At 46.9% G+C, this 19,254-nt stretch overlaps 1 long non-coding RNA gene across 1 annotated transcript in view; it reads left to right on the forward strand.

Annotated features, from left to right (window-relative positions):
• The first annotated feature begins 2,579 nt into the window (after positions 1 to 2,579).
• LOC125774597 (uncharacterized) overlaps positions 2,580 to 19,254 on the forward strand; it is a 28,581-nt gene continuing 11,906 nt past the window's right edge. Inside the window, exons 1-5 of the long non-coding RNA XR_007421079.1 lie at positions 2,580 to 2,720; positions 4,849 to 5,506; positions 7,467 to 7,536; positions 16,078 to 16,203; positions 18,612 to 18,737. This is a non-coding gene — a long non-coding RNA (uncharacterized LOC125774597). The remainder of the gene's footprint in view (positions 2,721 to 4,848; positions 5,507 to 7,466; positions 7,537 to 16,077; positions 16,204 to 18,611; positions 18,738 to 19,254) is intronic.

Raw genomic sequence — 19,254 nt, forward strand, 5'->3', positions numbered from 1 at the left:
TAAGGTGTCTTGGCTAATGTGTCTTGGCTAATGTGTCTTGGCTAAGATGTCTTCGCTAAGGTGTCTCGGCTAATGTGTCTTGGCTAAGGTGTCTTGGCTAATGTGTCTTGGCTAAAGTGTCTTGGCTAAGGTGTCTTGGCTAATGTGTCTTGGCTAATGTGTCATGGCTAATGTGTCTTGGCTAATGTGTCTTGGCTGAGGTGTCTTGGCTAAGGTGTCTTGGCTAAGGTGTCTTGGCTAAGGTGTCTTGGCTAACGTGTCTCGGCTAATGTGTCTCGGCTAATGTGTCTTGGCTAAGGTGTCTTGGCTTATGTGTCTTGGCTAATGTGTCTTGGCTAATGTGTCTTGGCTAATGTGTCTTGGCTAATGTGTCTTGGCTATTGTGTCTTGGCTAAGGTGTCTTGGCTAAGGTGTCTTGGCTAATGTGTCTTGGCTAATGTGTCTTGGCTAAGGTGTCTTGGCTAAGGTGTCTTGGCTAATGTGTCTTGGCTAAGGTGTCTTGGCTAAGGTGTCTTGGCTAATGTGTCTTGGCTAAGGTGTCTTGGCTAAGGTATTTTCGCTAAGGTGTCTTGGCTAAGGTGTCTTGGCTAATGTGTCTTGGCTAATGTGTCTTGGCTAAGGTGTCTTGGCTAATGTGTCTTTGCTATGGTGTCTTGGCTAAGGTGTCTTGGCTAAGGTGTCTTGGCTAATGTGTCTTGGCTAAGGTGTCTTGGCTAAGGTGTCTTGGCTAAGGTGTCTTGGCTAAGGTGTCTTGGCTAAGGTGTCTTGGCTAATGTGTCTTGGCTAAGGTGTCTTGGCTAATGTGTCTTGGCTAAGGTGTCTTCGCTAAGGTGTCTTGGCTAAGGTGTCTTGGCTAATGTGTCTTGGCTAATGTGTCTTGGCTAATGTGTCTTGGCTAAGGTGTCTTGGCTAATGTGTCTTGGCTAATGTGTCTTGGCTAAGGTGTCTTGGCTAAGGTGTCTTGGCTAATGTGTCTTGGCTAAGGTGTCTTGGCTAAGGTGTCTTGGCTAAGGTGTCTTGGCTAATGTGTCTTGACTAAGGTGTCTTGGCTAATGTGTCTTGACTAATGTGTCTTGGCTAATGTGTCTTGGCTAAGGTGTCTTGGCTAAGGTGTCTTGGCTAAGGTGTCTTGGCTAAGGTGTCTTGGCTAAGGTGTCTTGGCTAAGCTGTCTTGGCTAATGTGTCTCGGCTAAGGTGTCTCGGCTAAGGTGTCTTGGCTAATGTGTCTTGGCTAAGGTGTCTTGGCTAAGGTGTCTTGGCTAAGGTGTCTTGGCTAAGGTGTCTTGGCTAAGGTGTCTTGGCTAAGGTGTCTTGGCTAAGGTGTCTTGGCTAAGGTGTCTTGGCTAAGGTGTCTTGGCTAATGTGTCTTGGCTAAGGTGTCTTGGCTAAGGTATTTTCGCTAAGGTGTCTTGGCTAAGGTGTCTTGGCTAATGTGTCTTGGCTAATGTGTCTTGGCTAAGGTGTCTTGGCTAAGGTGTCTTGGCTAATGTGTCTTGGCTAAGGTGTCTTGGCTAAGGTGTCTTGGCTAATGTGTCTTGGCTAAGGTGTCTTGGCTAAGGTATTTTCGCTAAGGTGTCTTGGCTAAGGTGTCTTGGCTAATGTGTCTTGGCTAATGTGTCTTGGCTAAGGTGTCTTGGCTAATGTGTCTTGGCTAAGGTGTCTTGGCTAAGGTGTCTTGGCTAATTTGTCTTGGCTAAGGTGTCTTGGCTAAGGTGTCTTGGCTAAGGTGTCTTGGCTAAGGTGTCTTGACTAAGGTGTCTTGGCTAATGTGTCTTGGCTAATGTGTCTTGGCTAAGGCGTCTTGGCTAAGGTGTCTTGGCTAATGTGTCTTGGCTAAGGTGTCTTGGCTAAGGTGTCTTGGCTAAGGTGTCTTGGCTAAGGTGTCTTGGCTAATGTGTCTTGGCTAAGGTGTCTTGGCTAATGTGTCTTGGCTAATGTGTCTTGGCTAAGGTGTCTTGGCTTATGTGTCTTGGCTAATGTGTCTTGGCTAAGGTGTCTTGGCTAAGGTGTCTTGGCTAAGGTGTCTTGGCTAATGTGTCTTGGCTAAGGTGTCTTGGCTAATGTGTCTTGGCTAAGGTGTCTTGGCTAAGGTGTCTTGGCTAAGGTGTCTTGGCTAAGGTGTCTTGGCTAAGGTGTCTTGGCTAAGATGTCTTCGCTAAGGTGTCTTGGCTAATGTGTCTTGGCTAAGGTGTCTTGGCTAATGTGTCTTGGCTAAAGTGTCTTGGCTAAGGTGTCTTGGCTAATGTGTCTTGCCTAATGTGTCTTGGCTTAGGTGTCTTGGCTAATGTGTCTTGGCTAATGTGTCTTGGCTAATGTGTCTTGGCTATTGTGTCTTGGCTAAGGTGTCTTGGCTAAGGTGTCTTGGCTAATGTGTCTTGGCTAATGTGTCTTGGCTAAGGTGTCTTGGCTAAGCTGTCTTGGCTAATGTGTCTTGGCTAAGGTGTCTTGGCTAATGTGTCTTGGCTAAGGTGTCTTGGCTAAGGTGTCTTGGCTAAGGTGTCTTGGCTAAGGTGTCTTGGCTAATGTGTCTTGACTAATGTGTCTTGGCTAAGGTGTCTTGGCTAATGTGTATTTGCTATGGTGTCTTGGCTAATGTGTCTTGGCTAAGGTGTCTTGGCTAATGTGTCTTGGCTAAGGTGTCTTGGCTAAGGTGTCTTGGCTAAGGTGTCTTGGCTAAGGTGTCTTGGCTAATGTGTCTTGGCTAAGGTGTCTTGGCTAAGGTGTCTTGGCTAAGGTGTCTTCGCTAAGGTGTCTTGGCTAAGGTGTCTTGGCTAATGTGTCTTGGCTAATGTGTCTTGACTAATGTGTCTTGGCTAAGGTGTCTTGGCTAATGTGTCTTGGCTAAGGTGTCTTGGCTAAGGTGTCTTGGCTTATGTGTCTTGGCTAAGGTGTCTTGGCTAAGGTGTCTTGGCTAAGGTGTCTTGGCTAAGGTGTCTTGGCTAATGTGTCTTGGCTAAGGTGTCTTGGCTAAGGTGTCTTGGCTAATGTGTCTTGGCTAATGTGTCTTGGCTAAGGTGTCTTGGCTAAGGTGTCTTGGCTAAGGTGTCTTGGCTAATGTGTCTTGGCTAAGGTGTCTTGGCTAATATGTCTTGGCTTATGTGTGTTGGCTAATGTGTCTTGGCGAATGTGTCTTGGCTAATGTGTCTTGGCTAAGGTGTCTTGGCTAAGGTGTCTTGGTTAAGGTGTCTTGGCTAATGTGTCTTGGCTAGGGTGTCTTGGCTAATGTGTCTTGGCTAATGTGTCTTGGCTAATGTGTCTTGGCTAAGGTGTCTTGGCTAAGGTGTCTTGGCTAAGGTGTCTTGGCTAATGTGTCTTGGCTAAGGTGTCTTGGCTAAGGTGTCTTGGCTAAAGTGTCTTGGCTAAGGTGTCTTGGCTAAGGGGTCTTGGCTAAGGTGTCTTGGCTAAGGTGTCTTGGCTAATGTGTCTTGGCTAATGTGTCTTGGCTATTGTGTCTTGGCTAATGTGTCTTGGCTAATGTGTCTTGGCTAATGTGTCTTGGCTAATGTGTCTTGGCTAAGGTGTCTTGGCTAATGTGTCTTGGCTAATGTGTCTTGGCTAAGGTGTCTTGGCTAAGGTGTCTTGGCTAAGGTGTCTTGGCTAAGGTGTCTTCGCTAAGGTGTCTTGGCTAAGGTGTCTTGGCTAAGGTGTCTTGGCTAATGTGTCTTGGCTAATGTGTCTTGGCTAAGGTGTCTTGGCTAAGGTGTCTTGGCTTATGTGTCTTGGCTAATGTGTCTTGGCTAATGTGTCTTGGCTAAGGTGTCTTGGCTAAGGTTTCTTGGCTAATGTGTCTTGGCTAATGTGTCTTGGCTAATGTGTCTTGGCTAAGGTGTCTTGGCTAATGTGTCTTGGCTAAGGTGTCTTGGCTAAGGTGTCTTGGCTAAGGTGTCTTGGCTAATGTGTCTTGGCTAATGTGTCTTGGCTAATGTGTCTTGGCTATTGTGTCTTGGCTAAGGTGTCTTGGCTAAGGTGTCTTGGCTAATGTGTCTTGACTAATGTGTCTTCGCTAAGGTGTCTTGGCTAATGTGTCTTAGCTAAGGTGTCTTGGCTAAGGTGTCTTGGCTAAGGTGTCTTCGCTAAGGTGTCTTGGCTAATGTGTCTTGGCTAAGGTGTCTTGGCTAAGGTGTCTTGGCTAATGTGTCTTGGCTAAGGTGTCTTGGCTAATGTGTCTTGGCTAAGGTGTCTTGGCTTATGTGTCTTGGCTAATGTGTCTTGGCTAATGTGTCTTGGCTAAGGTGTCTTCGCAAAGGTGTCTTGGCTAAGGTGTCTTGGATAATGTGTCTTGGCTAATGTGTCTTGGCTAATGTGTCTTGGCTAAGGTGTCTTGGCTAATGTGTCTTGGCTAATGTGTCTTGGCTAAGGTGTCTTGGCTAAGGTGTCTTGGCTAAGGTGTCTTGGCTAATGTGCCTTGGCTAAGGTGTCTTGGCTAATGTGTCTTGGCTAATGTGTCTTGGCTAAGGTGTCTTGGCTTATGTGTATTTGCTATGGTGTCTTGGCTAATGTGTCTTGGCTAAGGTGTCTTGGCTAATGTGTCTTGGCTAAGGTGTCTTGGCTATTGTGTCTTGGCTAAGGTGTCTTGGCTAAGGTGTCTTGGCTAATGTGTCTTGGCTTATGTGTCTTGGCTAAGGTGTCTTGGCTAAGGTGTCTTGGCTAATGTGTCTTGGCTAATGTGTCTTGGCTAATGTGTCTTGGCTAAAGTGTCTTGGCTAAGGTGTCTTGGCTAAGGTGTCTTGGCTAAGGTGTCTTGGCTAATGTGTCTTGGCTAATGTGTCTTGGCTAAGGTGTCTTGGCTAAGGTGTCTTGGCTAATGTGTTTTGGCTAAGGAGTTTTGGCTAATGTGTCTTGGCTAAGGTGTCTTGGCTAAGGTGTCTTCGCTAAGGTGTCTTGGCTAAGGTGTCTTGGCTAAGGTGTCTTGGCTAAGGTGTCTTGGCTAAGGTGTCTTGGCTAAGGTGTCTTGGCTAATGTGTCTTGGCTAAGGTGTCTTGGCTAAGGTGTCTTGGCTAATGTGTCTTGGCTAAAGTGTCTTGGCTAAGGTGTCTTGGCTAATGTGTCTTGGCTAAAGTGTCTTGGCTAAGGTGTCTTGGCTAAGGTGTCTTGGCTAATGTGTCTTGGCTAATGTGTCTTGTCTAATGTGTCTTGGCTAAGGTGTCTTGGCTAAGGTGTCTTGGCTAATGTGTCTTGGCTAAGGTGTCTTGGCTAAGGTGTCTTGGCTAATGTGTCTTGGCTAAAGTGTCTTGGCTAAGGTGTCTTGGCTAAGGTGTCTTGGCTAAAGTGTCTTGGCTAAGGTGTCTTGGCTAAGGTGTCTTGGCTAATGTGTCTTGGCTAATGTGTCTTGTCTAATGTGTCTTGGCTAATGTGTCTTGGCTAAGGTGTCTTGGCTAAGGTGTCTTGGCTAATGTGTCTTGGCTAATGTGTCTTGGCTAATGTGTCTTGGCTAAGGTGTCTTGGCTAAGGTGTCTTGGCTAAGGTGTCTTGGCTAATGTGTCTTGGCTAATGTGTCTCGGCTAAGGTGTCTTGGCTAATGTGTCTTGGCTAAGGTGTCTTGGCTAATGTGTCTTAGCTATTGTGTCTTGGCTAAGGTGTCTTGGCTAAGGTGTCTTGGCTAAGGTGTCTTGGCTAATGTGTCTTGGCTAATGTGTCTTGGCTAATGTGTCTTGGCTAAGGTGTCTTGGCTAAGGTGTCTTGGCTAAGGTGTCTTGGCTAATGTGTCTTGGCTAAGGTGTCTTGGCTAATGTGTCTTGGCTAAGGTGTCTTGGCAAAGGTGTCTTGGCTAAAGTGTCTTGGCTAAGGTGTCTTGGCTAAGGTGTCTTGGCTAAGGTGTCTTGGCTAATGTGTCTTGGCTAATGTGTCTTGGCTAATGTGTCTTGGCTAAGGTGTCTTGGCTAAGGTGTCTTGGCTAAAGTGTCTTGGCTAAGGTGTCTTGGCTAAGGTGTCTTGGCTAATGTGTCTTGGCTAATGTGTCTTGTCTAATGTGTCTTGGCTAATGTGTCTTGGCTAATGTGTCTTGGCTAATGTGTCTTGGCTAAGGTGTCTTGGCTAAGGTGTCTTGGCTAAGGTGTCTTGGCTAATGTGTCTTGGCTAAGGTGTCTTGGCTAAGGTGTCTTGGCTAAGGTGTCTTGGCTAAGGTGTCTTGGCTAATGTGTCTTGGCTAAGGTGTCTTGGCTAAGGTGTCTTGGCTAATGTGTCTTGGCTAATGTGTCTTGGCTAAGGTGTCTTGGCTAAGGTGTCTTGGCTAATGTGTCTTGGCTAATGTGTCTTGGCTAAGGTGTCTTGGCTAAGGTGTCTTGGCTAAGGTGTCTTGGCTAAGGTGTCTTGGCTAAGGTGTCTTGGCTAATGTGTCTTGGCTAAGGTGTCTTGGCTAATGTGTCTTGGCTAAGGTGTCTTGGCTAAGGTGTCTTGGCTAAGGTGTCTTGGCTAATGTGTCTTGGCTAATGTGTCTTGGCTAAGGTGTCTTGGCTAAGGTGTCTTGGCTAATGTGTCTTGGCTAAGGTGTCTTGGCTAATGTGTCTTGGCTAATGTGTCTTGGCTAATGTGTCTTAGCTATTGTGTCTTGGCTAAGGTGTCTTGGCTAATGTGTCTTGGCTAAGGTGTCTTGGCTAAGGTGTCTTGGCTAATGTGTCTTGGCTAAGGTGTCTTGGATAAGGTGTCTTGGCTAATGTGTCTTGGCTAATGTGTCTTGACTAAGGTGTCTTGGCTAAGGTGTCTTGGCTAAGGTGTCTTGGCTAAGGTGTCTTGGCTAAGGTGTCTTGGCTAAGGTGTCTTGGCTAAGGTGTCTTGGCTAATGTGTCTTGGCTAATGTGTCTTGGCTAAGGTGTCTTGGCTTATGTGTGTTGGCTAATGTGTCTTGGCTAAGGTGTCTTGGCTAAGGTGTCTTGGCTAAGGTGTCTTGGCTAAGGTGTCTTGGTTAAGGTGTCTTGGCTAAGGTGTCTTGGCTAAGGTGTCTTGGCTAATGTGTCTTGGCTAATGTGTCTTGGCTAATGTGTCTTGGCTAAGGTGTCTTGGCTAAGGTGTCTTGGCTAAGGTGTCTTGGCTAATGTGTCTTGGCTAAGGTGTCTTGGATAAGGTGTCTTGGCTAATGTGTCTTGGCTAATGTGTCTTGACAAAGGTGTCTTGGCTAAGGTGTCTTGGCTAAGGTGTCTTGGCTAATGTGTCTTGGCTAATGTGTCTTGGCTAATGTGTCTTGGCTATTGTGTCTTGGCTAAGGTGTCTTGGCTAAGGTGTCTTGGCTAATGTGTCTTGGCTAAGGTGTCTTGGCTAATGTGTCTTGGCTAAGGTGTCTTGGCTAATGTGTCTTGGCTAAGGTGTCTTGGCTAATGTGTCTTGGCTAAGGTGTCTTGGCTAAGGTGTCTTGGCTAATGTGTCTTGGCTAAGGTGTCTTGGCTAAGGTGTCTTGGATAAGGTGTCTTGGCTAATGTGTCTTGGCTAATGTGTCTTGACTAAGGTGTCTTGGCTAAGGTGTCTTGGCTAAGGTGTCTTGGCTAATGTGTCTTGGCTAATGTGTCTTGGCTAAGGTGTCTTGGCTTATGTGTCTTGGCTAATGTGTCTTGGCTAACGTGTCTTGGCTAAGGTGTCTTGGCTAAGGTGTCTTGGCTAATGTGTCTTGGCTTATGTGTGTTGGCTAATGTGTCTTGGCTAAGGTGTCTTGGCTAAGGTGTCTTGGCTAAGGTGTCTTGGCTAAGGTGTCTTGGCTAAGGTGTCTTGGCTAAGGTGTCTTGGCTAATGTGTCTTGGCTAATGTGTCTTGGCTAATGTGTCTTGGCTAAGGTGTCTTGGCTAAGGTGTCTTGGCTAAGGTGTCTTGGCTAATGTGTCTTGGCTAAGGTGTCTTGGATAAGGTGTCTTGGCTAATGTGTCTTGGCTAATGTGTCTTGACTAAGGTGTCTTGGCTAAGGTGTCTTGGCTAAGGTGTCTTGGCTAATGTGTCTTGGCTAATGTGTCTTGGCTAATGTGTCTTGGCTATTGTGTCTTGGCTAAGGTGTCTTGGCTAAGGTGTCTTGGCTAATGTGTCTTGGCTAATGTGTCTTGGCTAATGTGTCTTGGCTAAGGTGTCTTGGCTAAGGTGTCTTGGCTAAGGTGTCTTGGCTAATGTGTCTTGGCTAAGGTGTCTTGGCTAAGGTGTCTTGGCTAATGTGTCTTGGCTAAGGTGTCTTGGCTAAGGTGTCTTGGCTAATGTGTCTTGGCTAAGGTGTCTTGGCTAATGTGTCTTGGCTAATGTGTCTTGGCTATTGTGTCTTGGCTAAGGTGTCTTGGCTAAGGTGTCTTGGCTAATGTGTCTTGACTAAGGTGTCTTGGCTAAGGTGTCTTGGCTAAGGTGTCTTGGCTAAGGTGTCTTGGCTAATGTGTCTTGGCTAATGTGTCTTGGCTATTGTGTCTTGGCTAAGGTGTCTTGGCTAAGGTGTCTTGGCTAATGTGTCTTGGCTAATGTGTCTTGGCTAATGTGTCTTGGCTAATGTGTCTTGGCTAAGGTGTCTTGGCTAAGGTGTCTTGGCTAAGGTGTCTTGGCTAATGTGTCTTGGCTAAGGTGTCTTGGCTAAGGTGTCTTGGCTAATGTGTCTTGGCTAAGGTGTCTTGGCTAAGGTGTCTTGGCTAATGTGTCTTGGCTAAGGTGTCTTGGCTAAGGTGTCTTGGCTAAGGTGTCTTGGCTAAGGTGTCTTGGCTAAGGTGTCTTGGCTAAGATGTCTTCGCTAAGGTGTCTTGGCTAATGTGTCTTGGCTAAGGTGTCTTGGCTAATGTGTCTTGGCTAAAGTGTCTTGGCTAAGGTGTCTTGGCTAATGTGTCTTGGCTAATGTGTCTTGGCTAAGGTGTCTTGGCTAATGTGTCTTGGCTAATGTGTCTTGGCTAATGTGTCTTGGCTAATGTGTCTTGGCTATTGTGTCTTGGCTAAGGTGTCTTGGCTAAGGTGTCTTGGCTAATGTGTCTTGGCTAATGTGTCTTGGCTAAGGTGTCTTGGCTTAGCTGTCTTGGCTAATGTGTCTTGGCTAAGGTGTCTTGGCTAATGTGTCTTGGCTAAGGTGTCTTGGCTAAGGTGTCTTGGCTAATGTGTCTTGGCTAATGTGTCTTGGCTAAGGTGTCTTGGCTAAGGTGTCTTGGCTAAGGTGTCTTGGCTAAGGTGTCTTGGCTAAGGTGTCTTGGCTAAGGTGTCTTGGCTAAGGTGTCTTGGCTAATGTGTCTTGGCTAAGGTGTCTTGGCTAATGTGTCTTGGCTAAGGTGTCTTGGCTAATGTGTCTTGGCTAAGGTGTCTTGGCTAAGGTGTCTTGGCTAATGTGTCTTGGCTAATGTGTCTTGGCTAACGTGTCTTGGCTAAGGTGTCTTGGCTAAGGTGTCTTGGCTAAGGTGTCTTGGCTAATGTGTCTTGGCTAAGGTGTCTTGGCTAATGTGTCTTGGCTAATGTGTCTTGGCTAATGTGTCTTGGCTAAGGTGTCTTGGCTAAGGTGTCTTGGCTAAGGTGTCTTGGCTAAGGTGTCTTGGCTAAGGTGTCTTGGCTAAGGTGTCTTGGCTAATGTGTCTTGGCTAAGGTGTCTTGGCTAATGTGTCTTGGCTAAGGTGTCTTGGCTAATGTGTCTTGGCTAAGGTGTCTTGGCTAATGTGTCTTGGCTAATGTGTCTTGGCTAATGTGTCTTGGCTAAGGTGTCTTGGCTAAGGTGTCTTGGCTAAGGTTTCTTGGCTAAGGTGTCTTGGCTAAGGTGTCTTGGCTAAGGTGTCTTGGCTAATGTGTCTTGGCTAAGGTGTCTTGGCTAATGTGTCTTGGCTAAGGTGTCTTGGCTAAGGTGTCTTGGCTAATGTGTCTTGGCTAATGTGTCTTGGCTAAGGTGTCTTGGCTAAGGTGTCTTGGCTAAGGTGTCTTGGCTAAGGTGTCTTGGCTAAGGTGTCTTGGCTAAGGTGTCTTGGCTAATGTGTCTTGGCTAAGGTGTCTTGGCTAATGTGTCTTGGCTAAGGTGTCTTGGCTAATGTGTCTTGGCTAAGGTGTCTTGGCTAAGGTGTCTTGGCTAATGTGTCTTGGCTAATGTGTCTTGGCTAACGTGTCTTGGCTAAGGTGTCTTGGCTAAGGTGTCTTGGCTAAGGTGTCTTGGCTAATGTGTCTTGGCTAAGGTGTCTTGGCTAAGGTGTCTTGGCTAATGTGTCTTGGCTAAGGTGTCTTGGCTAAGGTGTCTTGGCTAATGTGTCTTGGCTAAGGTGTCTTGGCTAATGTGTCTTGGCTAATGTGTCTTGGCTATTGTGTCTTGGCTAAGGTGTCTTGGCTAAGGTGTCTTGGCTAATGTGTCTTGACTAAGGTGTCTTGGCTAAGGTGTCTTGGCTAAGGTGTCTTGGCTAAGGTGTCTTGGCTAATGTGTCTTGGCTAATGTGTCTTGGCTATTGTGTCTTGGCTAAGGTGTCTTGGCTAAGGTGTCTTGGCTAATGTGTCTTGGCTAATGTGTCTTGGCTAATGTGTCTTGGCTAAGGTGTCTTGGCTAAGGTGTCTTGGCTAATGTGTCTTGGCTAAGGTGTCTTGGCTAAGGTGTCTTGGCTAATGTGTCTTGGCTAAGGTGTCTTGGCTAAGGTGTCTTGGCTAAGGTGTCTTGGCTAAGGTGTCTTGGCTAATGTGTCTTGGCTAAGGTGTCTTGGCTAAGGTGTCTTGGCTAATGTGTCTTGGCTAAGGTGTCTTGGCTAATGTGTCTTGGCTAATGTGTCTTGGCTATTGTGTCTTGGCTAAGGTGTCTTGGCTAAGGTGTCTTGGCTAATGTGTCTTGACTAAGGTGTCTTGGCTAAGGTGTCTTGGTTAAGGTGTCTTGGCTAATGTGTCTTGGCTAAGGTGTCTTGGCTAATGTGTCTTGGCTAATGTGTCTTGGCTAATGTGTCTTGGCTAAGGTGTCTTGGCTAATGTGTCTTGGCTAAGGTGTCTTGGCTAATGTGTCTTGGCTAAGGTGTCTTGGCTAAGGTGTCTTGGCTAATGTGTCTTGGCTAATGTGTCTTGGCTAAGGTGTCTTGGCTAAGGTGTCTTGGCTAAGGTGTCTTGGCTAAGGTGTCTTGGCTAAGGTGTCTTGGCTAATGTGTCTTGGCTAAGGTGTCTTGGCTAATGTGTCTTGGCTAAGGTGTCTTGGCTAATGTGTCTTGGCTAAGGTGTCTTGGCTAAGGTGTCTTGGCTAATGTGTCTTGGCTAATGTGTCTTGGCTAACGTGTCTTGGCTAAGGTGTCTTGGCTAAGGTGTCTTGGCTAAGGTGTCTTGGCTAATGTGTCTTGGCTAAGGTGTCTTGGCTAATGTGTCTTGGCTAATGTGTCTTGGCTAAGGTGTCTTGGCTAAGGTGTCTTGGCTAAGGTGTCTTGGCTAAGGTGTCTTGGCTAAGGTGTCTTGGCTAAGGTGTCTTGGCTAAGGTGTCTTGGCTAATGTGTCTTGGCTAAGGTGTCTTGGCTAATGTGTCTTGGCTAAGGTGTCTTGGCTAATGTGTCTTGGCTAAGGTGTCTTGGCTAATGTGTCTTGGCTAATGTGTCTTGGCTAATGTGTCTTGGCTAATGTGTCTTGGCTAAGGTGTCTTGGCTAAGGTGTCTTGGCTAAGGTGTCTTGGCTAAGGTGTCTTGGCTAAGGTGTCTTGGCTAATGTGTCTTGGCTAAGGTGTCTTGGCTAATGTGTCTTGGCTAAGGTGTCTTGGCTAAGGTGTCTTGGCTAATGTGTCTTGGCTAATGTGTCTTGGCTAAGGTGTCTTGGCTAAGGTGTCTTGGCTAAGGTGTCTTGGCTAAGGTGTCTTGGCTAAGGTGTCTTGGCTAAGGTGTCTTGGCTAAGGTGTCTTGGCTAATGTGTCTTGGCTAAGGTGTCTTGGCTAATGTGTCTTGGCTAAGGTGTCTTGGCTAATGTGTCTTGGCTAAGGTGTCTTGGCTAAGGTGTCTTGGCTAATGTGTCTTGGCTAATGTGTCTTGGCTAACGTGTCTTGGCTAAGGTGTCTTGGCTAAGGTGTCTTGGCTAAGGTGTCTTGGCTAATGTGTCTTGGCTAAGGTGTCTTGGCTAAGGTGTCTTGGCTAATGTGTCTTGGCTAAGGTGTCTTGGCTAAGGTGTCTTGGCTAAGGTGTCTTGGCTAAGGTGTCTTGGCTAATGTGTCTTGGCTAATGTGTCTTGGCTAATGTGTCTTGGCTATTGTGTCTTGGCTAATGTGTCTTGGCTAATGTGTCTTGGCTAAGGTGTCTTGGCTAAGGTGTCTTGGCTAATGTGTCTTGGCTAAGGTGTCTTGGCTAAGGTGTCTTGGCTAAGGTGTCTTGGCTAATGTGTCTTGGCTAATGTGTCTTGGCTAAGGTGTCTTGGCTAAGGTGTCTTGGCTAATGTGTCTTGGCTAAGGTGTCTTGGCTAAGGTGTCTTGGCTAAGGTGTCTTGGCTAAGGTGTCTTGGCTAAGGTGTCTTGGCTAAGGTGTCTTGGCTAATGTGTCTTGGCTAAGGTGTCTTGGCTAATGTGTCTTGGCTAAGGTGTCTTGGCTAATGTGTCTTGGCTAAGGTGTCTTGGCTAAGGTGTCTTGGCTAATGTGTCTTGGCTAATGTGTCTTGGCTAACGTGTCTTGGCTAAGGTGTCTTGGCTAAGGTGTCTTGGCTAAGGTGTCTTGGCTAATGTGTCTTGGCTAAGGTGTCTTGGCTAAGGTGTCTTGGCTAATGTGTCTTGGCTAAGGTGTCTCGGCTAAGGTGTCTTGGCTAAGGTGTCTTGGCTAATGTGTCTTGGCTAATGTGTCTTGGCTAATGTGTCTTGGCTAATTTGTCTTGGCTAAGGTGTCTTGGCTAATGTGTCTTGGCTAATGTGTCTTGGCTAACGTGTCTTGGCTAAGGTGTCTTGGCTAAGGTTTTTTTTTTTTTTTTTCAAGGAGAGATAAAATCTTCTTAGACACCACCAACGGTGACATGGGATTTTTACCCAGTAAAAAAACTCTCCTTGGCCACGTAGTGTTGCTGCCACCACCCACGGGTTCACCTCGCGGTATAACTTCACGGGTGGGGCTCTACAATGGACTTAGTCCACACCTTAACTTAACACCATAGACTATTCAACGGGACGAGACGTACATTCAGGGTTCAGTTCAGACTTGCAATATCCACAAGTACTCACCGACACTCAAACACACACTGACACATTAAGCACATGAAGCAAAACACATCACACGTAACTCCCTTCACACTCGGCCAAGTCTTTGGTCCACCCTCCAGGCGTGCTGAAGTTTTGTGGCGATCAATCGCATAGCTAATGCCACGGCATCCCACTTTCTGCAGTCCTCGATCATTAGCTCGACCAGGTTGCCTTTGTTGATTGTTGAACCACACTTTTCACTGGCTTCATGCCGTTCGTCGACAAATCTGGGGCAGTGGAAGAGCACGTGTTCGGCTGTTTCATCTACGGTCACGCATACTGGGCACCTCGAGGAACTCGTGTGCTGGTGTCTTGGCTAAGGTGTCTTGGCTAAGGTGTCTTGGCTAATGTGTCTTGGCTAAGGTGTCTTGGCTAATGTGTCTTGGCTTATGTGTGTTGGCTAATGTGTCTTGGCGAATGTGTCTTGGCTAAGGTGTCTTGGCTAAGGTGTCTTGGCTAAGGTGTCTTGGTTAAGGTGTCTTGGCTAATGTGTCTTGGCTAAGGTGTCTTGGCTAAGGTGTCTTGGCTAATGTGTCTTGGCTAAGGTGTCTTGGCTAAGGTGTCTTGGCTAAGGTGTCTTGGCTAAGGTGTCTTGGCTAATGTGTCTTGGCTAAGGTGTCTTGGCTAAGGTGTCTTGGCTAATGTGTCTTGGCTAAGGTGTCTTGGCTAATGTGTCTTGGCTAAGGTGTCTTGGCTAATGTGTCTTGGATAAGGTGTCTTGGCTTATGTGTCTTGGCTAATGTGTCTTGGCTAATGTGTCTTGGCTAAGGTGTCTTCGCTAAGGTGTCTTGGCTAAGGTGTCTTGGCTAAGGTGTCTTGGCTAAGGTGTCTTGGCTAAGGTGTCTTGGCTAAGGTGTCTTGGCTAAGGTGTCTTGGCTAATGTGTCTTGGCTAATGTGTCTTGGCTAATGTGTCTTGGCTATTGTGTCTTGGCTAAGGTGTCTTGGCTAAGGTGTCTTGGCTAATGTGTCTTGGCTAATGTGTCTTCGCTAAGGTGTCTTGGCTAATGTGTCTTGGCTAAGGTGTCTTGGCTAAGGTGTCTTGGCTAAGGTGTCTTCGCTAAGGTGTCTTGGCTAAGGTGTCTTGGCTAAGGTGTCTTGGCTAAGGTGTCTTGGCTAATGTGTCTTGGCTAAGGTGTCTTGGCTAATGTGTCTTGGCTAAGGTGTCTTGGCTAATGTGTCTTGGCTAAGGTGTCTTGGCTAAGGTGTCTTGGCTAAGGTGTCTTGGCTAAGGTGTCTTGGCTAATGTGTCTTGGCTAAGGTGTCTTGGCTAATGTGTCTTGGCTAAGGTGTCTTGGCTTATGTGTCTTGGCTAATGTGTCTTGGCTAATGTGTCTTGGCTAAGGTGTCTTCGCTAAGGTGTCTTGGCTAAGGTGTCTTGGCTAAGGTGTCTTGGCTAATGTGTCTTGGCTAATGTGTCTTGGCTAATGTGTCTTGGCTAAGGTGTCTTGGCTAATGTGTCTTGGCTAATGTGTCTTGGCTAAGGTGTCTTGGCTAAGGTGTCTTGGCTAAGGTGTCTTGGCTAATGTGTCTTGGCTAAGGTGTCTTGGCTAAGGTGTCTTGGCTAAGGTGTCTTGGCTAAGGTGTCTTGGCTAAGGTGTCTTGACTAATGTGTCTTGGCTAATGTGTCTTGGCTAAGGTGTCTTGGCTAAGGTGTCTTGGCTAAGGTGTCTTGGCTAAGGTGTCTTGGCTAATGTGTCTTGGCTAATGTGTCTTGGCTAATGTGTCTTGGCTAAGGTGTCTTGGCTATTGTGTCTTGGCTAAGGTGTCTTGGCTAAGGTGTCTTGGCTAATGTGTCTTGGCTAATGTGTCTTCGCTAAGGTGTCTTGGCTAATGTGTCTTGGCTAAGGTGTCTTGGCTAAGGTGTCTTGGCTAAGGTGTCTTCGCTAAGGTGTCTTGGCTAAGGTGTCTTGGCTAAGGTGTCTTGGCTAAGGTGTCTTGGCTAATGTGTCTTGGCTAAGGTGTCTTGGCTAATGTGTCTTGGCTAAGGTGTCTTGGCTTATGTGTCTTGGCTAATGTGTCTTGGCTAATGTGTCTTGGCTAAGGTGTCTTCGCTAAGGTGTCTTGGCTAAGGTGTCTTGGCTAAGGTGTCTTGGCTAATGTGTCTTGGCTAATGTGTCTTGGCTAATGTGTCTTGGCTAAGGTGTCTTGGCTAATGTGTCTTGGCTAATGTGTCTTGGCTAAGGTGTCTTGGCTAAGGTGTCTTGGCTAAGGTGTCTTGGCTAATGTGTCTTGGCTAAGGTGTCTTGGCTAAGGTGTCTTGGCTAAGGTGTCTTGGCTAAGGTGTCTTGGCTAAGGTGTCTTGGCTAAGGTGTCTTGGCTAATGTGTCTTGGCTAAGGTGTCTTCGCTAAGGTGTCTTGGCTAAGGTGTCTTCGCTAAGGTGTCTTGGCTAAGGTGTCTTGGCTAAGGTGTCTTGGCTAATGTGTCTTGGCTAAGGTGTCTTGGCTAAGGTGTCTTGGCTAAGGTGTCTTGGCTAATGTGTCTTGGCTAATGTGTCTTGGCTAAGGTGTCTTGGCTAAGGTGTCTTGGCTAAGGTGTCTTGGCTAATGTGTCTTGGCTAATGTGTCTTGGCTAATGTGTCTTGGCTAAGGTGTCTTGGCTAATGTGTCTTGGCGAATGTGTCTTGGCTAATGTGTCTTGGCTTAGATGTCTTGGCTAATGTGTCTTGGCTAAGGTGTCTTGGCTAAGGTGTCTTGGCTAAGGTGTCTTGGCTAAGGTGTCTTCGCTAAGGTGTCTTCGCTAAGGTGTCTTCGCTAAGGTGTCTTCGCTAAGGTGTCTTGGCTAAGGTGTCTTGGCTAAGGTGTCTTGGCTAAGGTGTCTTCGCTAAGGTGTCTTGGCTAAGGTGTCTTGGCTAAGGTGTCTTGGCTAATGTGTCTTGGCTAATGTGTCTTGGCTAATGTGTCTTGGCTAAGGTGTCTTGGCTAAGGTGTCTTGGCTAAGGTGTCTTGGCTAATGTGTCTTGGCTAATGTGTCTTGGCTATTGTGTCTTGGCTAAGGTGTCTTGGCTAAGGTGTCTTTTCTAATGTGTCTTGGCTAAGGTGTCTTGGCTAATGTGTCTTGGCTAAGGTGTCTTGGCTAAAGTGTCTTGGCTAAGGTGTCTTGGCTAATGTGTCTTGGCTAATGTGTCTTGGCTAATGTGTCTTGGCTAATGTGTCTTGGCTAATGTGTCTTGGCTAAGGTGTCTTGGCTAAGGTGTCTTGGCTAATGTGTCTTGGCTAATGTGCCTTGGCTAAGGTGTCTTGGCTAAGGTGTCTTGGCTAATGTGTCTTGGCTAATGTGTCTTGGCTAAGGTGTCTTGGCTAAGGTGTCTTGGCTATTGTGTTTTGGCTAAGGTGTCTTGGCTAAGGTGTCTTGGCTAATGTGTCTTGGCTAAGGTGTCTTGGCTAATGTGTCTTGGCTAAGGTGTCTTGGCTAAGGTGTCATCGCTAAGGTGTCTTGGCTAAGGTGTCTTGGCTAAGGTGTCTTGGCTAATGTGTCTTGGCTAATGTGTCTTGGCTAATGTGTCTTGGCTATTGTGTCTTGGCTAAGGTGTCTTGGCTAAGGTGTCTTGGCTAAGGTGTCTTGGCTAATGTGTCTTGGCTAATATGTCTTAGCTAAGGTGTCTTGGCTAAGGTGTCTTGGCTAATGTGTCTTGGCTAAGGTGTCTTGGCTAAGGTGTCTTCGCTAAGGTGTCTTGGCTAAGGTGTCTTGGCTAAGGTGTCTTGGCTAAGGTGTCTTGGCAAAGGTGTCTTGGCTAAGGTGTCTTGGCTTATGTGTCTTGGCTAATGTGTCTTGGCTATTGTGTCTTGGCTAAGGTGTCTTGGCTAATGTGTCTTGGCTAAGGTGTCTTGGCTAAGGTGTCTTGGCTAAGGTGTCTTGGCTAATGTGTCTTGGCTAATGTGTCTTGGCTAAGGTGTCTTGGCTAAGGTGTCTTGGCTAATGTGTCTTGGCTAAGGTGTCTTGGCTAAGGTGTCTTCGCTAAGGTGTCTTGGCTAAGGTGTCTTGGCTAAGGTGTCTTGGCTAAGGTGTCTTGGCTAAGGTGTCTTGGCTAATGTGTCTTGGCTAATGTGTCTTGGCTAAGGTGTTTTGGCTAAGGTGTCTTGGCTAAGGTGTCTTCGCTAAGGTGTCTCGGCTAAGGTGTCTTGGCTAAGGTGTCTTGGCTAAGGTGTCTTGGCTAAGGTGTCTTGGCTAATGTGTCTTGGCTAAGGTGTCTTGGCTAAGGTGTCTTGGCTAATGTGTCTTGGCTAATGTGTCTTGGCTAAGGTGTCTTGGCTAAGGTGTCTTGGCTAAGGTGTCTTCGCTAAGGTGTCTTGGCTAAGGTGTCTTGGCTAATGTGTCTTGGCTAAGGTGTCTTGGCTAAGGTGTCTTGGCTAAGGTGTCTTGGCTAAGGTGTCTTGGCTAATGTGTCTTGGCTAAGGTGTCTTGGCTAATGTGTCTTGGCTAATGTGTCTTGGCTATTGTGTCTTGGCTAAGGTGTCTTGGCTAAGGTGTCTTGGCTAATGTGTCTTGGCTAAGGTGTCTTGGCTAATGTGTCTTGGCTAAGGTGTCTTGGCTAAGGTGTCTTCGCTAAGGTGTCTTGGCTAAGGTGTCTTGGCTAAGGTGTCTTGGCTAAGGTGTCTTGGCTAATGTGTCTTGGCTAATGTGTCTTGGCTAAGGTGTCTTGGCTATTGTGTCTTGGCTAAGGTGTCTTGGCTAATGTGTCTTGGCTAAGGTGTCTTGGCTAATGTGTCTTGGCTAATATGTCTTAGCTAAGGTGTCTTGGCTAAGGTGTCTTGGCTAATGTGTCTTGGCTAAGGTGTCTTGGCTAAGGTGTCTTCGCTAAGGTGTCTTGGCTAAGGTGTCTTGGCTAAGGTGTCTTGGCAAAGGTGTCTTGGCTAAAGTGTCTTGGCTAAGGTGTCTTGGCTAATGTGTCTTGGCTAAGGTGTCTTGGCTAAGGTGTCTTGGCTAATGTGTCTTGGCTAAGGTGTCTTGGCTAAGGTGTCTTGGCTAATGTGTATTGGCTAATGTGTCTTGGCTAAGGTGTCTTGGCTAAGGTGTCTTGGCTAAGGTGTCTTGGCTAAGGTGTCTTCGCTAAGTTGTCTTGGCTAAGGTGTCTTGGCTAAGGTGTCTTGGCTAAGGTGTCTTGGCAAAGGTGTCTTGGCTAAGGTGTCTTGGCTTATGTGTCTTGGCTAAGGTGTCTTGGCTAATGTGTCTTGGCTAAGGTGTCTTGGCTAAGGTGTCTTGGCTAATGTGTCTTGGCTAATGTGTCTTGGTTTATGTGTCTTGGCTAAGGTGTCTTGGCTAATGTGTCGTGGCTAATGTGTCTTGGCTAATGTGTCTTGGCTGAGGTGTCTTGGCTAATGTGTCTTGGTTAAGGTGTCTTGGCTAAGGTGTCTTGGCTAAGGTGTCTTGGCTAATGTGTCTTGGCTAAGGTGTCTTGGCTAATGTGTCTTGGCTAAGGTGTCTTGGCTAAGGTGTCTTGGCTAATGTGTCTTGGCTAAGGTGTCTTGGCTAAGGTGTCTTGGCTAATGTGTCTTGGCTAATGTGTCTTGGCTATGGTGTCTTGGCTAAGGTGTCTTGGCTAAGGTGTCTTGGCTAATGTGTCTTGGCTAAAGTGTCTTGGCTAAGGTGTCTTGGCTAATGTGTCTTGGCTAAGGTGTCTTGGCTAATGTGTCTTGGCTAAGGTGTCTTGGCTAAGGTGTCGTGGCTAAGGTGTCTTGGCTAAGGTGTCTTGGCTAAGGTGTCTTGGCTAATGTGTCTTGGCTAAGGTGTCTTGGCTAATGTGTCTTGGCTAAGGTGTCTTGGCTAAGGTGTCTTGGCAAATGTGTCTTGGCTAATGTGTCTTGGCTAATGTGTCTTGGCTAATGTTTCTTGGCTTATGTGTCTTGGCTAATGTGTCTTGGCTAAGGTGTCTTGGCTAATGTGTCTTGGCTAAGGTGTCTTGGCTAATGTGTCTTGGCTAAGGTGTCTTGGCTAATGTGTCTTGGCTAATGTGTCTTGGCTAAGGTGTCTTGGCTAAGGTGTCTTGGCTAATGTGTCTTGGCTAATGTGTCTTGGCTAAGGTGTCTTGGCTAAGGTGTCTTGGCTAAGGTGTCTTGGCTAAGGTGTCTTGGCTAATGTGTCTTGGCTAAGGTGTCTTGGCTAATGTGTCTTGGCTAAGGTGTCTTGGCTAAGGTGTCTTGGCTAAGGTGTCTTGGCTAAGGTGTCTTGGCTAATGTGTCTTGGCTAA

This window comes from Anopheles funestus, unplaced genomic scaffold (assembly GCF_943734845.2).
Source record: "Anopheles funestus unplaced genomic scaffold, idAnoFuneDA-416_04 scaffold_41_ctg1, whole genome shotgun sequence".
NCBI lineage: Eukaryota > Metazoa > Arthropoda > Insecta > Diptera > Culicidae > Anopheles > Anopheles funestus.